The sequence below is a fragment of the Lepisma saccharinum genome, chromosome 22 (assembly GCF_977018435.1).
Source record: "Lepisma saccharinum chromosome 22, izLepSacc3.1, whole genome shotgun sequence".
In the NCBI taxonomy this organism is placed as follows: Eukaryota; Metazoa; Arthropoda; class Insecta; order Zygentoma; family Lepismatidae; genus Lepisma; species Lepisma saccharinum.
This window is the reverse complement of record NC_139250.1, coordinates 56,904,667-56,923,307: the sequence shown is the minus strand read 5'-3', so window position 1 is coordinate 56,923,307 and position 18,641 is coordinate 56,904,667.

Sequence of the window (18,641 nt, the reverse complement as noted above, 5' to 3'; positions counted from 1 at the left end):
AGTATGTTCATTAGGAGGAGTAGTGTAAAATAGTTGTTTCTACGCAGTACTTTGTAGGTATCCTCTTTTTTATCAATTGAATATCAGTTTTTGACATATTTTGACAATTTTTGTCGATGTTTTAGCGTTTAGTGATGTTTTAGTACAATTTTCAATGCACTTCTTTTTTTTCCACATCGTACTTGTAGGTATATCACGATCTTACGTGATATAACTTAACCTATCCTTTTTTTTCTTACGATTTTTTTACGATCTTCAGAGATATAACTTAACCTATCATTTTTTTTATTTGCGATCTTTTAGGCACCGAACTAACTTACATCGGACTCCGTTTGTTTTAATATTTCAGTATTTTAAAGTTTTCACATATTTTATATAACCTAAAAAATGTGTTGATTTTTGTTTAGTATGTGGAAATTTTTCTTTTACGAATTTTAAAACTGTTCCGTCACGCTTTCGTTCTTCACGTAGTACGCAAAGGACTTCTCTGCGACCAGGATGACGCTGCACACCGTATCCTCGGGCAATGGACTGTTGAACTCGCAAATGATCTTGATGTTGGTTCGATCGTTGACTACCACCTGCTTCCTTTTTGTGGCATTGATGACGAACATGGGTCTTTGTGCTTTGAATTCGCTGGGTGTGTAGTACATGTCGACGTTTCCCTCTGTTACCCTTTTGTAAGCGGTAAAAGCTTCGTAAAGTTTTAGATAATTATCTTTGGTCATGTCGAGGTTGTAATTCTCGCGCGGGAACACTTCGTTCCTGCCATTCTTGAGATAAACATTTTTAATCTTGGAGTCGTCGAATTTGCTGGAATATTTTTCCTGATTGTTATCGCGTCCGGTCTGAAAGAGTACAATGACGAAATCTGGCATGTCGAACTGTATATTATTGAACTGCGTCGTCACGTCAATTTCCAGATGACTTCCTGACGCTATTTTTTGCACGCACTGGTAACCGTGAAAGTGAATGGGCACCTGTAGACTTTTCAAGATCTCCGCTTTGTACTTGAGGGCGTAGTTCGTTTCGTATTCCACGATCGGCATTCTCAACTCCATGCTCCGGATGACGCATTTGGCTGCTTCGGGTAAAGTGTTGGGCAGCGGTGTGATACCGTCCGGACCCAAAGTAGCGTATCGCATCAGTGCGTCCTTATCGTTGGCCGCTCTTCGAAATGTGATTCTCAGTCCTCCCTTCCACATGATCTCCTTGTAGTCCGAGAAGAATCCCGGAAGCAGACGCATGGGAAAGAGCACCGTGTGACTTCTCGTCAATATTTTGGTTCCCGCTTCGAACCCCCTGACTTCATAGTATGCTGCGTCCGTTTTGCATAATTTCAATGTTCCCACTGCCGTTGACGTGATGCCTGGATAATCGATTCTGTCGATGACGGTGTTGTGTTTCCTCACCTCCACCTGCGAGAACAGGTGAGGCACGAAGTTGTCCACGAGTTTCAAATTTGCTGCTGCGGGAACGCGTCTCCGCTTTCTTTCTTCACCACGTCGAATTGAAGGTAAAGGTCCGCTCTGTGAGGATGAACGAACCCATCAACTACGTTCACGTGGTATTCGATTTCTCTGTTCGCTTCGTTCAAATTTGCGAACGTGCGACGGTTGGGAGGGAAAGATTGGAATTCGTAACTTTCGATTTGTTCCATGATGTATGGTTATTTATTATACGTTGATCTCCAGGACGGCCGTCGTCGTGGCACCTGAAAAATCCACCACGTCTCATTTCTCGTTCGTGACAACCAACTCTATGTTGTCTATGCGGTTGCGACATACTGGAAAATAGATCGGCGAAGAGGGTGTGTAGATGATTGGTTCCATGAATTCGGAACTGGGTTTGAACGTGGCTATGATTCCTGTCTGCTTGTGACTTCCCAACAACCCTTCAGATTTCGTGATCATGCCTTCGGCCACGTTGCAGTGAACGTTCAGAGTTTCGATGGCTAGAAATTTAGGAATGTTTGCTCCCGTGTGCTTGATGCCAGCTTCGAGTTTGGTGTTGTTCTCGAAACCTAAAAGTCCTCCTATGATGCCCAGGTCCACGCTCTCTTTTGCGGACACGATTTCCACTCTGTGCGTGACTGAATTTTGAGAAAGGTATGTGCCTTTAGGTAATTGAGCTTGCAAAGTAGAAAGATTGTGTTGACCTGGCGTGACGACGATATGTTCACTTCCGACGTTAATTTTGTTGTTGTGCTGCCTGACGTTAGGTATGAGGTACATGCTGTAGAATGCACGCAAAGCTATGGATTTAGGATAGACGATGTCGTCGTGCAGCGTGAGTTTCAAGATCAAAGATTCACTCGTAAGATGGAACACGCCCATCGTGTTTAAGGTTCCACAATGCTTTCTGGAAATCTTTCACCGATGGCTGATTTATCTTAGAGAGAAACGTGAGCATGGAGAGACAGAGATGACCGCAGTTCACGTATCCGAAATTTTGAATGCGTTCGTCGTTGTAGTATAGGTTGTTCGTTTTCAGATAATGAACTAAATTTGTAGGTGGAACACCTCCGAAAGAATCGAAAACAAATGCTTTGTTATTTGCATTTTTGTGGTAACATATCCAATCCGTGCATGGATTTTCTTGACTGTCCAAGTTGACTACGCCGCATTCTCTATTTTTAACGGTTGAAGGTAACGAATCGGACATGAAAACGCCTCTGAAGGGTTTGATTTGTAATGGATTGATCAGAGATTCAATGTCTTGGTTGGTGAGTGCTTCTTCTTTTTTTATACTTGCTCGCGACCCCCTTCCCTTTCATCTCCATGGCCAGGTTTTGACGTTTCTGTTCTTCCAATTCCGCTTCGTTCTTCTTCGAGTCGATCACGGTTTTCGCGATGGCGGCGCTACCCCCAGCCAAACTTCCAACGGCCCCCGATGCTGCCAGGATGGCGGGGATGCAGAATATGAACCCCCCTGTCTTTTGCTGTTTCCGCGAACGCTGCAAGTAGTGGTATTTACGGTACGGACAGGACCGGAAAGTATGAACCCCCTCTCATGCAGATTTGCTACACTTAAAACAAGCTTAACATGAGCATATGAGCTTTTTGCTCAAGTGTGGTACTCCGTCTAATCCAAGATTTTTGTAAAAATGCCCTCGGGAATTTCTCGGAAAGTATGACCCCCCTCAGATTGATTTGCATATACTTACAAAAGGCACTTCTGAGAGATTGTTGTCCATAAACTTGTCAAAAATATGCCCCTGTTGTGCCCACACATAAAACTAGGCCACCCACATTCATACACACCCACCCACACCCATACACACACACACACATACACTCACACATATTTACTTCTGGTTTAAGTTCAATTGGATACCAGGTTCAATTTGTTTATCTAATATTAAAACAATGTAATTCTTCTAGAATTGCTCCGTGACTCTCTCATTTCTTACATCATAAACATATGATTTTTCACCTATGAGAATAACACTACATATGGTGTCATCAGGTAATGCCTCATGGAATTCACAGATAATTTTAATGTTTGTCCTGTCATTAACCACAACTTGTTTCCTTTTTGAAGTGTTGATGACAAACATGGGTCTCTGTGCTTTGAATTCATCTGGTGTGTAATACATGTCAGTATTGCCAGTAGTGACCCTTTTGAAAGCCGAAAAAGCCTCATATAATTTGAGGAAATCATTCTTGGACATGTCTAAATTATAATTTTCTCTAGGAAAGACCTCATTTCTGCCATTTTTAAGATATATGTTCTTGATGTTGCAGTTATCAAATTTACTTGAATTTTTTTTCCTGAATGTTGTGTCTTCCAGTCTGAAACAGTACCACCACAAAATCAGGCATGTCATATTGAATACTGGAGAATGAATTTGTGGCATCAAATTCATAATATGTACCAGAGGCGGGCTTCTGTACAGATTGATATGTGTAAAATTGCAGAGGAATCTGTGGATTTTTTAGGATATCTGCTTTGTATTTAAGAGCATAACTGGCTTCATATTCAACAACAGGGATTCTTAGCTCCATAGTCTGAATAATGCACTTGCCCTCATCAGGAAGGGTATTAGGCAGAGCTTCCCCTGTAGAGTTTAATGTGCTGTACCTCATCAAAGCATTGTTATCGTTTGCAGCTCTCCTAAATGTGATTCTTAACCCACCCTTCCACATAATATCTTTGTAATCCGAGAAGAATCCTGGTAACAGGCGCATGGGGAACAGCACTGTGTGGCTCTTAGATAATATTTTATCACCAGCTTCAAATCCACCGATTCTGTAGTACGAGGCCTCGGTTTTGGATAATTTTAGTGTGGCCAAAGCTGTGGAGGTAATGCCGGGATAATCTATTCTGTTTATAACAACCCCATGCTTTCTGATCTCAATTTCAGAGAATAGATGCGGCACAAAATTGTCTACAAGTCTTATATTTGTATTTGCCGGGTAATCTGTACCATCGAGCTTTACAACATCAAATTTGATGTATAGATCTGCTCTGTGGGGGTGTATAAAGCCGTCCCCTACATCAAGATCCACCTCTATTTCTGTGTTGGGTTGATTTAAATTTGCAAATGTCCTCCAGTTTGGGGGGAATGATTGTAGCTCATAACTCTCAATATTTTCCATTGTATGTATTTTTATTTAAATATTAATCTCTATGATAGCAGTTGTTGTGGCTCCAGAAAAATCAACTAATTCTTCTTTTTCATTAGTGACCATCAATTCAATATTATCTATTCTGTTATGGCACACGGGAAAATTTAATGTTGGGGATGGATTGTAGATGATGGGCTCCATGAATTCAGAATTAGGTTTGAATGTTGCAATGATGCCTGTTTGTTTGTGAGTTCCTATGCCATTTGATTTGGTGATCATACCCTCGGCCACATTACAGTGAATATTCAGAGTCTCTATGGCTAAGAATTTAGGTATATTCATAGCAGTGTATTCGATGGCCGCTTCAAGTTTTGTGTTGTTCTCAAATCCTAACAGCTCTCCTATAGTACCCAGATCCACTGTTTCTGTGACAGATACAATCTCTACTCTGTGAGTGACAGAATTTTGACTTAACACTACACCTCTGGGTAATTGAGCATTTAGAGTGGACAGATTATATTGCCCTGGGGTGATGACAATTTTCTCATCCCCTACTGCAATTGTGTTGTTGTGGTGTGTAATATTTGGGATCAGGTACATGCCGTAAAATGCTCTGAGAGCTATTGTTTTGGGATACACTCTGTCATCATGCAATTTGAGTTTCAATATTGAATTTTGGCTGGTGAGATGGAATACCCCCATGATGTTTTAGATACCACAAAGCTTTTTGAAAATTTTCAATTGATGGTTTATTTATTTGAGACATATATCTCAGAACAGATAAACACAAATGTCCGCAATTAACATCTTTGAAGTTTTGAACACGGGCATTATTGTAATAAAGATTAGGTGATTTTAGATATTTTACTAAATTTTCAGGTGGAACACCTCCAAATGAATCAAACACAAATGCATCATCTTTTAAATATTTAAGATAACAAATCCAGTGAGTGCCCTGATTTTTGAACTTATCCAAATTAACAATGCCACACTCTTTGTTGAGTGGTTGCTCTGGCAAAGAATCAGACATGTACACACCTCTAAAATGTTTGATGCCCAGTGGCTTGATTAAAGCTTCAATATCTTGGTTTGTAAGCGGCTCTTGTTTTTTTTAAACTTATTCATGGCTCTCTTAACACCTTTGCCTTTTTTCTCCATGGCCAGGTTATGGCGCCTCTGCTCATCTAATTCAGCCCTATTTTTCTTGGCATCTATTACTGTTTTTGCTATGGCGGCTGATCCGCCGGCCAAGCTCCCAACTGCCCCGAGAGCAGCTAAGATGGCAGGGATGGTAAATATGAATCCCCCCACATGTGATTTTTTTCTTGATTGCTGTAATTTTTTTAATTGGGGGGTACTAAGCAACAATTTCATACCATGGCCCTTTGCAATACAATAATTTTTTTTCTTCCGCTGCTTTTTGGTCAAGAGACTGTCAATAGTTTTAAGAGATTTGAGACCTGCATAAGGTACTTGATACATAACACCCTTGGCCTTCATTGTAGGTTTATTATATACATATTCACAGCCCCCACCCCAGTTTTTGTTTGGTGCTCATAGCTATGGTGGTCCCCAATGCTGATATTCTCTCACTCAAAGAAGCATCTTTGCTTACAAATCTACCAAATGCAGCCTCTTCTAATTTCTTGTCTGCAACATGTCTCTTGTCAAGATCAGTATGTGTGTTGTATGCTATGTCATGGTCTCTACAAGCAGCATCTAAGGGATTAACACCAGGATCCCCTCTGTTTAATCTATGATCTAGTTTTGTGCCTGGACCACAATACTGATAGCCTGGAATATGTAGTTCAAATGGCAACTTGTTTATAATGTCATTAACAAGGCCCCGACCCTCAGAAATATTCCAAAATTTAGGTGGTAGAGTGTTAATAATTTTTATAAGATATCCAATCCCCTTGGGGTCATTCACTATAAAATTAGACAATTTGGTGCTTATCATGTCCATAATTCCAACCTTTTCATTGTAAAAATTGTGGTTGCCAGCATTTTCCTCCCCAGCTATCACCAATAACCTATCTACAAGTTTCCTGACATCATCAACCCACACAAATTCTTTAGGCAGGGTGTTGTATTGTTTGATTCCACTGCCTGTCTTGATCTGTGACCATATGGGCTTGATTAAATTATTGTATTTTGCCCCACTGCTAGACTTGACCCTTTTTTGTGTGGGATCATTGTTCTGGTATAGAGCATCTGATTTTATTAATATTTCTTTGTAATCCTCATAATCTTGATCTGTATAGCTGCCAGGCCTTTTCCTAGTCATCAGTTCCCACAATCCAGGTGTTCCGAGATACTTAACAAAAGCACCTTTTTCTCCGAGTCGAGATTCTGAATATACAATTATATCATCTCCCATAAATGTTACTCTGAAATTGCCAATTCTATGTATGATGCTGCCATCAAGCTCTGTGTCAGCATATAAGCCAAACACCTCATCTTTATTGTCTTTAGGTGTGGTTAAATATTTTTGAGCAAGAAGACCCAATTCAATAGGATCCTGAGTAGCTTCAATTCTTCGAGGAGCAATAGGACTAGGTGTATGAATACTGGAAAGTGGGGTGAATGGATAATCTAATATGTTCCTTGCAGCTACAGGTACAAGCTCTGTGATCAAATTTTGATTTTGCTCTGTAACAGTTTTGATATTTTTACCTAAATCACTAATAGCATCAATTATGGGCTGTTCTGTTTGTTTGTGTTTTTCATAAATTCCCCGGTTCTCTGATTTCCATCCCTTAAATCTTTTTACAAGAAAATCTCTTAATTTAAGATCATCAATAATTGGCCTTTTCATGTTTATTTATATATGTTTCAATGTCTAGAAAATTGTTGATTTTATTTCTGTATTTGCCACTATTGGGTGTTCTTGTCATATCAATTGTGACAAACCCATAACTGTCTTGGTTCCAGCACCTGCTGCAAAACTTGGAAAAATCATTGTAGCTCAGGTCCCCACCTACATATTCATCATGTATGTGTTTGAGGTTGGTATGGTCTTGATGAAACACACATATAAAATTGCTGTTGTCTCGGATCAGCTGCTTCGGTATTTTAGAAAAAGTCTGTGCCAGGTAGAAGCAATCAATGTTTTTGTGCCGGCCCTGTGTAAAAAAATTCCTAACCTTGTTTTGATTATCCAGTATAATGTCATCAAACACAACAACAGAATTATCGAGACAGTCATGAAGTGGCTTAACATCTGGTTCAAAAGTGGCTATATCCAATCCATCATATAGCTTCATCAGCTGCTGATATTTTAATTGTTCCAAGCTCTTAGAGAAGACATACAAGTGCCTGTTTTTCCAGTCTAACCAGTTGGGTGCCAATAAAAAATTATCAACCATTAGTGTAGTTTTACCACAAGCAGATGGCCCAACAATAAGACACCTAATATTTTCAGGCAGCAACTTGCCATTTCTCTTAATCTGCTGTTCAGGTTCTGGCAGCCTCTTTATAACATCCCAGGTGCTCATATTATCACTTTGTCTGCATCGATCCAGCTGTTTTCCGGAAGACCCAGCCATTTGACAAGTAACTTGTTGCCTTTTCTGCGGATGATTTTTTCTATGAGATATGTGTCAGGCTGTTTAGTTTTGCTGAACTCTTGTTCATAGAACCTGCCTTTGAGAATTTCTCCTCGGTGGTCTTTTATTATATATGTGTTAAGGGTCCCAGGTTTAATTTGAACCACTGTAAATAATTCTGTACTCCAGTTTCTTGTAAAACCTCTTTTGAATAAGTGCTTATATTTGCTGATTCTTACTTGATCACCCACCCTGTATTTGGCCCTTCTTGTTGTTGGCTGGTATCTAGGATAATAAACAGTCCTGATCAATTTTTGCTCATCAGATGAAGTTACTTCAGAGGGTTTCATGTTGATTGTGGAATGGACCGAGTTGTTATATTTATGTAGAAGTTCTGGAAGAATATTAATCCATTTATAATTACCTTGAAGTGTAAATTGTTTATACATAAGATTTTTTAAGGTTCTGTTGAATCTCTCTACAATTGAGGCCTTGAGGTCACTGTAACTCGAATAATGTTTTATTGCCTGGCTTTTAATAAATTGTTGGAACACAGAATTATAAAATTCTTTGCCATTATCTGTTTGCAAATAGCGCGGTGATCTTCCACTCTGATTGATGATTGTCCTGATGGCTTCTGTAACACATTTTCCAGTCTTGGATTTGAGTGGCACAGCCCAGGCAAATTTTGAAAATGTGTCTATTACAGTGAGTAGATACTTGTAGCCCTTGTTGATTTTGTCTAAGTTTTTCAACTGCCCACTTGCCATTTCAATCAAGTCGCTCTGCCATAAATCATCTATGCCCTTTGTGACTACTGGGAGTCTCTTAAAATTATGTCGGGCTTGTCTGTGTAATTCATCAACAATAATTTGTCTAGACATAATATGTAAACAAGAATATTGCAACTATAGGGTGTTCAGCAGCTGAGACTGCAGGATTTTCTAAATATAATTTGTCTCCTATTTGTATATGAAATTCCAGAGAGCCATCATCTTCAGCATAAGATGTTTCTAATGTATTGGGATCTGTAAAATCCTCCAATTCTACACTGGTGATTTTTGCTTTGTTATCAGCATTTGTTATTGATAAGGTGGGGTAGTGGTGTGCCTATGGTTGATGCCAATATTTGATCTTGATTGGTCTCAATGTGCCCCCAACAAAAAATTGGTAATAAAACTGTGCAGGGGACAGCATATATATTTTGCCACCTGGTGTAAATGGAGAATCATATTCTTTGTTGGGGATGCTGTACAATTCAAGAATTACTGTATGTTTTGGATTCTCGATTATGCCTGTTATTTCCTTTTCTGCTGTGAGCAATCTGCTTGTTACAGATTCAAGGTGCTCATTGATAGTCCTAACAACATCATCATGGCCTGGCTTGATCTTTATGTCCACAATAAGTTTCTTGTATTGTTGCACAATTTCTTGAAGCTGGGTGGCAAAAACAGACAGAGCATTTGCTTGATTGGATTCCATGGTCCCTAGCTGTTGCTTGATATTAGCTACAATTTGCTGTAAATTTTCAACAATTGCCAATTTTGAATTTTGAGCAGTAAGATCATGGACCTGTCTTCTGATATCCTCAAACAGGGCATGCAGTTCATTAATATGTTGATTGGTTGGAAGAGTGGCCACTGTCTGAGTGAGTTGTTTGATCTCTGTCTGGATATTCTTGATATCTTCTGATTTCAATATGCGATTCACTGCCCTCTTAATATTTTTAAGTTCCTGTGATGTAGGCAAATTTGATACAGTATTCTGCAAAAATTCAAGTGCCAATTTCACATTGTTTAATTCAGAAGCATCAGCCACATTTTGCATAGCATTTTGGAGCAGGGCTATATCTGCCTGAGTGGGTGTTGATTGTTGTAAAATTTCAAGTTTTGTTTGGATATCATCTATCAAGTGATGAAAATGAGATAGTTCAGATTCAGTGTTGAGTTTTTCAAGCTTTGTGATCTGTTGCTGGACACTTACAAGGGTGTCTACAATACCGGGCAGGCGAGATTCTAGTACATTTGCCAAATCAATTTGCACTGCTGCTATTGTACCCTCAAGATGGGTTATGGAACTTTGAATTTTTCCAAAATCTTCGTATGTTTCAAGTTGCAGCTTAATTTTTGCTACACTCCGAGTTATTGCATTCAAAGCATCAGAAGATGGCAAGTTGTTCATAAAATTTTCAAGTGTCTCAATTTTTTCTTTAACCTCGGCTATGGCATTGTTCAGAGGGTCTAGATTAGGTATTTGGAGTGATTGAATCTGTTCTTTTAGAGTGGAAATCACTAGATCAAAATCTTCTTGTGACTTTATGCTTTTGACAATGGTTTGGAGCTGTGTCTGGACATTATTTATCTGCTCTTCTAATTGTTGCTTCAATTGCTCAGAGTTGGTAGCCTGAGTCTTAAATTTGGCTTGAAGAGCTGCTACAGCTTCTTCTAAACTTTGAAAATTATCTAATGTTGCCAGATCAGTATATTTCTGAAGCAGCACTTTAAGTTCAGAATCAATTTTAAGAAGAGGGTCCATGCATTGTGATTGTAAATTTGTAATTTCTAGTTGAAGACTGGCATTGAGTGTGGTTTGTAAAGCTTGTAAATCACTTCTTAATTTCTTGACTCTGACATCAAGCATCAGAATCTCATCACTGTGATCTTCATGTCTTGTATGGCCAAATATATCTTTAGGCATTTTCTTTTAGTGGTTATTTATTATAGAGTATCTGATTCTTAATTCTATAAAAAAGGGTATAAGCTTGTCATAAGATCCAGGGACCTCAATATATAAGCAGTCACCAGCAGAAACAGTATATACAGTGCCAGAAACCATGTTTGAGTGCTTAATTCTGTAAATATTTCTCCCTACTGAAATCTTGACATCACCCTCAGGAGTTGTAATAAATTGCAATTGCCCACCTACAGGTAATTGGTAATGATTTAAATTATTGTTAAATATGTACAATGTTTTACCTGTTTCATCATCAATATCTGTAAGTATGCTGTTCAGATGAATAATTAACAAGCCACTCAGCTTAGACAGCATATCAGGAGAGGGTTGTGGTGTTGGCAGCTCCATAATAGCCTGTTTTTTGAACCCAAATAAGTTCATGGGCATGTTTATTTATTTCAAATCATGCTCTGTAATTGGGCATTGATTCCCATTTTTCAAATCACAATGCCCCCATGGTAGAGTATGTATGCAACATGATAAAATGCATCTCTTGTCATCATGTGGATCCAGAGCCACTTTTCTTACAATATTGCTGGTCAACAAGTGATCCTCACTCTGAATTCTGCATTCTGATGTTCTGATTGAACTCTGTGATTTGAGACAATTTTCATAATCTTCAAATTCAAGTTCTTTGTCAACAGTCACTCTGCCAATACCCTTGGCTTTTTTGACAACAGCACTACATGTTTTAAAAGTGTACATCTTGGCACTTAACCCAACAAATTTCACAATAACATCACCAAGTGTCTCATCTTTTAACTTGCCGGGCACTTTTTTGTTGTGGTGTTGAATATTCAGATGGCCTGGCAATTCACTGGTATCAAAGTATTGAAACAATTCAGAATGTGCAATATCTTGATAAATATCTTCTGTTTGAATATCAAGGATAAAATTATCCGTGTCCATGTACATCAGTTTTACACGATCACCATAAATAGGTTTCAGCACATCATAATACAATATTAACATATGTAATTTGGACCTTTCCAATATTGCAGCCCCTACATAAATAGGCTTATCAAACTTAATCTTTGTTTTTTTCATGTTGAAAAGTGCCATATTCTCATCATAAATTCTTCTATAATTGAAATTAGGCTTTGCAACCAATTTTTTGCTCCGGCTGGGGTCAGTAATTATTTTAACATCGGTATGTTTTCTGACATTTTCAATAGTTTTGCCATACACTGAATTCACCATCAATTTAAACAAGCCCTTATCAAATTGGCTCTTTGCAGATGTTCGAAGCTCTGTGTTTGTATCAATATATGGTTTCAACCATCTTGAGTGCCTGAACCTCAAAACTTTTCCAACTTTGGTCACTTGAACACCATGATGCATCAGGAACTGGAGGTTTTTGTAATATATGACATAGCCTTGTTTTGGCTCCAATGTCATCATGAGCTTCTTCTGTTTAGAGCCAGGTGAGCACTGAACCTCGGGAATTGGGGGCAGATCAGAAAATGTGTTGTGTAAATCATCAGGAATTGTCAGATCAACCTCTAAGAAGAGGCCACAGTCACTGTCATCAAAGTCCTGAAGATCTTCAATATTGAAATCTTCAACCCACTCAAGCCCTGCATATGGCAGTTTTTGCATCATGGCATGACCATAGAGGCTGTTTGCATCTACATACAGTATAAAATTTGATGGCCGTGCTGGATCATAATCAGTCATATATTTGTTATTTGCTCTGGCATATCTCTGGGAACATTGCACCATCCCCCCTCTTATACCTTTCTCCATAAACAGATACGTATCTTGATCGTGGATCAGATCCAATTGCTTTTTAGTGTTGAAAAATGTTGCGGCCCATGCTAGGCCCGGGGCACTGAAAAAATACACTGGGTCCAGTCCATAATTTTGCATAGAAGATTTTCTGAATGCCTGCAATATATCAGCTAAGAGGGTGACATCAAGTTTTGAATAAGCCTTGTGATAATCACGAAATGTCTTGCATTTTAAATCGTTCCACACCAACTGGGCATGGTGATAATCTTCATCACTGATTCCAGATCCTCTGATTTTGCTGTAAAACTCTTCTTGCGGTGGCAGAGAACACTCATCAAATTTAGAAAAATCTGTAACATAGTCATATGGATATACACCCTTCCGCCTAATTAATTTCAGGTCCTGATTTGGAAACGAGGCACGTGTGATTTTGAATCGATCAGCAGGTAATTGATTTGCCAGTGTAGGCAGGCTAGCTGATAAAAATCTGTGAGAATCAAGAAATCTTAATTGAATAGGAACACCATTAACTTTAATTATTTTGGTAATGCCAATATATTTTTCATCATTTTCAGCTAAAATATTTAAATTCTGCTTGTCAAACCCCTCGTACCTGATCAAATGATGGAAATCATAATTGGATGCTCCATGGCAAAATATGGGGATAAATCTTGGTCTCTTGATCTTAATATTACAGCTTTTACACAGGGCCATTAAGAATTTACCATCTGTATGAGAATGGTGATGAACCTTGATATTTGCATCTGAAAATTCAGAATCACATACCGGGCATTTTTCTGCATTGTTGAAATCTTCAATCTGATCCACTGTTAAAGGCAACATAGGCTTTGATTTTAATAAGATGTTAGATGCTATGTCACGGCACTCATTTTCTATTCTTTGTGCAAATTCTTTGATGGCATTTGGTCCCATGTATAAATATTCTTTACTAACCACACCACCCTGTACAACCACATAATAAAAGCCGGAAGGTTCATGTAGCTGGTATGGTGTACTTGAAGATTCTTCAGGATCTGGATTGCAGAATGCAAGAGATTTGAGGTTCGATTCAAAATCATAGGCAATAAATACTGGGTGTTCCAACAAGGCTTCAAACTTTTTGAATTTGCAATTTTCACTTGGATTGGGCATCACCATATGAACAGGTTTATGATTGCCACAGTATTTCAGATGCTCAATTAACTTGTTTTTGGCAATTTCTGCATTTTCTTCCCGAACCCCCTTCACCATTTTTTGACCATCAAATACGGTTAAACATCTTCTGCACAACTTGAATATTGTATGAGTTTTGTCTAGTTGTGTTCTGACTATAGCTTCAAGATTATGTATCAGAGTGTAATGATATTTGTCATCCCCTTCAATTAAGAGCAGATCAATCGGGACAGCAGAATCATTATCAATTGTACTGATTCTGAGAGGTTCTATCAAGCAATTGCCACGGCCAGTGGAACAAATAAATACATTAATAGATAATTGTTTACTGTTTATGTGCTTGGCCTTTTTTTCAAATTTATCAATATTCTGGACAGACATTGGATATTCTAAACCCTCCATTGCATCGTCAAAAAGATGTTCATGTTGTTTGTAATAAGCTATTCTCTCAGGATGGCTTGAAACTGGATACAAAGCAGCTAAAATACACCACAAAAAGCATTTCTGGTCGGCATTTTTTATGTTAATCACGGCTTGTTTGTTTTTGATATTGTCAGGTAATGGCAGATAAGTGGAACCTTGTAATGGGCTGAATTCGGAAATATTAACATATAACTTGTGTGATGAGCCGCATAGGCTCCATCCAGACTCTTTTGCTGCAAATTCAGAGTGTTTAATATTCAATTGATCCATTAACCTGCTTATTATTTTGTCTGAATTTGTATTTGAATATACCGGTACAGTTTCTGTTATGTGGGGCTGTGTAAATTTTGTGCCATTTGGCTTCTTATATTGTGCAAACAATTTGAGGGACAGCTTATAAGAGCCATTTTGTGCATTTAGAATTGCCTGCAGATCAGGATTTATATTGTTCAAAAAATTCTGAATGCCACATCTTGGCTCTGATACAAACCGATAATCCCTAAGTTGGGCATTAAAACTGCTATGGATGGGTTCATAGCGTGGCTGCTTTGCTGCTCTGGCATTAAGAGGTGCTTCGTGCTTTCTTTTCAGACCAGATGTAGATGGATGAGGGGGCAATGCAGAGCAAGTATCTTTATGTGTATATGTGAAGTATTGCATGCTGTATTTTCTATTGCATTTGGGGCAAATTTTTGTGGGAGTTCTGTATTTGTCCGGGTTACAAATCTTTTGGTGTTTGGCCCAATTGGGGCTGGATATATTCTTATTGCATTGATTACAATATTTTTGATTCGGCATTTTTGTTGTTGTTTATTATATACAATTTCCCGGGATTCAATTCAAAATTCTATGCTGGATCAGTTGGGTTCAGCACTGTGCTTTGTGTGTGTGTGTGTGTGTGTATGTGTGTATGTGTATATACACTTAATATTTTTGGCTTTGGTATTTATATACAATTTCTTGGGGCCCCCCTGCCAAATTGCATCAGTGTATATTGTCTCTATGACCTTACTTGGGTTATTCCGCCAAATTATATGCTTCAAGTCTCCTATACTTTGGTGGAGCCTGTTCAGGTTCTGCCCCCCCACTTGTGGGTTCCACTGCCGATCCAACAATGGTGAAGAATCTGCACTGTGCCCTGGCTTATATAGATTTACAGAGCCAATAGAAACACTGCTTATTTAAACGTAATACATAATCACATTATGTCATAAGCAACCAATCAGAAAACACCACATAATCACATTATGTTATAACCATTTAATCAATTAATATTGCACAACATAATACAATAGAAGTGGACCGGGAAGTAAATATGTATGGATGTAGGTGGGTAGGTGTGGGGGTGTGTTGGGGGTGCATTCAGAAACATAAGCTCTTCTCTAATATTTTTGCTGAAGCATTTTTCTTCTGAGCGCACATCCCTTTTTCTGCTGAGTGTACATGCAATCCATGCCGCAGCGCCATGCTCCCAGCGGGGCGGTGGAATTGTCCGGAACTAATCGATGTTAATAAAACTGCAGGAGCTTTGTTAATAAGACTCGCCGCAGGAATTTACAGGCAATAGAACTCCCGTGCCAAGTATCGATCCCATTGCTTTGGGGCCGTCATGCGCACAGATTGTTCAAGTATTGATCTTATACCCTCTCGGTGCTTGATTTTATATATGAATAGATTACAACAAACAAGCTGGATGTAACAAATGCAAAATATCCCAGTTTCAATTCAATCCATTTATTTGAATTGAAGAAACTAATAATTCACATATCCCCATATCATTGTATGCTTGCCCTATTGATACCTCTTTTGCCCTTGAGCAATTTTCTTGAAGAGGCAATTTTATTGAAAAACCTAATAGAACAAGATACAGCGGTATGAGAAATATGTGAATTAAAGATATTTTAGTAATATACGACGTCTTAAGAAAGGTATATTCGGCTCCAAAGTACTTTGTCTATTCCTTACTACCATTTCCCTATCACTGGCAAAAAGAGTTAAAAATATTGACATATTGTTCCCAAGTGTTTACCGAGTTCAGACATTTGCACATAGATGGCCCCTGTTGCTGTTGCTTATCTAAAACAGGCAAATTTTGTCTACAATTGGCAATACCGATATGTATTACACACCAGATGAATTCAAAGCACATAGACCCATGTTTGTGAAAAATCATATGTTTATGATGTAAGAAATGAGAGAGTCACGGAGCAATTCTAGAAGAATTGAACCTGGTATCCAATTGAACTTAAACCAGAAGTAAATATGTATGTGTGTGTGTGGGTGTGTGTGTGTGTATGTGTGTGGGTGGGTGTAGGTGTGTATGGGTGTGGGTGGCCTAGTTTTATGTGTGGGCACAAGAGGGGCATATTTTTGACAAGTTTATAGACAACAATCTCACAGAAGTGCCTTTTATAAGTATAGGCAAATCAATCTGAGGGGGTTCATACTTTCCGAAAAAATTTGAGAGCATTTTTTACAAAAATCTTGCATTAGACGGAGTACCACACTTGAGCAAAAAGCTCATATGCTCATGTTAAGCTTGTTTTAAGTGTAGCAAATCTGCATGAGAGGGGGTTCATACTTTCCGGTCCTGTCCGTACCGTAAATACCACTACTACTGCAACCGTCTCAATGGTTGAGTGCTGAGCAGCAATTTCATTCCATGTCCTTTGGACAAGCAAGAACGTTTCTTCTCGCGTTGTTTCTTGGTGAGTAACCGATCGAGGGCACCCAGCGTTTTCAGATTCGAATAGGGTATCTGGTACACGACACCCTTGGGATTCATGTTGATGCTGTATATGTTATTTTTCACGGTATGTTATTTATATATATGTTCTGAGATTATTATTTGTTTCCCTCTCGTGTAATTTTTTTTTCAAGGTATGTTATTTTATATACTTCGGAGCCGTTACACAAATTATATTACGTGCTTTGTTTTCTTACCAAGAAGCTCCTTTGTCCCCTTGTACACGATTCGAGTTTTGTTCTCGATTAAAATAGATAGCTTCTCGTCGGATAACATGTTAGCGTATCGATCTGGTAAAAATAGACTGTATTGACCGTTGAGCAACAGACGTACTTTGGGACCATACTGGGTAGAAACAATTGAACCCAAAGTTATCGTGTAAGGTTTGTCGACTTCCAATTCCTGAATTTTTATATACTTGACTGACAAATTTAGCATTTGTTTTAATGCTTGGAGGTCACTCATTTTTCAGTCATATCGAAGAAATTCAGGGTGTTAGAATTTTAATTTATATATTTATATATCAAGTTGTTTTTTTTTACTTGTACATTTTTTTGCCACGTACATATTTTTTTGACACGTATATTTTTTTGACATGTACTTTTTTTGTCACGTACGTTTTTTTTGACACGTACATTTTTTGTCACATTTTTTTGACATACATTTTTTTGACACGTATATTTTTTCCACCTACATTTTTTCTCATTTTTTTTGACTTTTTTTTAACGAGACAAAATTTTTTTGACGAGAAAATTTTTTTACGATAAGGCAACTTTTTTTCTGACGATGTCCACGTCAACTTTTTTTGACAAGACAAATTTTTTTGACGATAAAATTTTTTACGATAAGGCAACTTTTTTTCTGACGAAAATTTTTCCACGTCAACTTTTTTTTGACGACAAATTTTTTTGACGATAAAACATTTTTACGATAAGGCAACTTTTTTTTCTTACGATGTCCACGTCAACTTTTTTTTCTGTCGAGACAAATTTTTTTGACGATAAAAATTTTTACGATAAGGCAACTTTTTTTCTGACGATGTCCACGTCAACTTTTTTTGTGTCGAGACAAATTTTTTTGAAGATAAAAAATTTTTACGATAAATCAACTTTTTTTTCTGACGATGTCCACGTCAACTTTTTTTTGTGTTGAGACAATTTTTTTTGACTATAAAATTTTTTTACGATAAGGCAACTTTCTTTCTGACTGAAAATTTTTCCACGTTAAATTTTTTTTGGGTCGAGACATTTTTTTTAACGATATTTTTTTTTTAAGATAAGGCAACTTTTTTCTGACGCCATGGCAACTTTTTTTGACATGTACATTTTTTTTACGTATATTTTTTTTGTCTCATATTTTTTTTGACACGTTCATTTTTTTTACATATATATTATTATTTTTTTCACAGTGTGTTAGAGGAAGAAAGTAAGTTCGTGCTTTGGAAAACGCGATGATGTGTGTGATGATATCTTCGGTCTCCTGTTTAGACTTGCACCAATCATCCGTGTATCGTCTTCTCCCCTGCCTCGCCTCGTGAAGTTCGTCCTTCCTGTCGTTTAATTTTTCCCCTGCAGCTGACAGAAGAGTTTCGAGATCACCGCACCTCATGCCACTTACCTCCCGAAGATGGTCCTTGAAAACCATTTCACATGGATACGAAATTCCGGCCTTGTTCTTGCTATGTTTAAAACTTTCCCTACAATTCCACAATCTCCG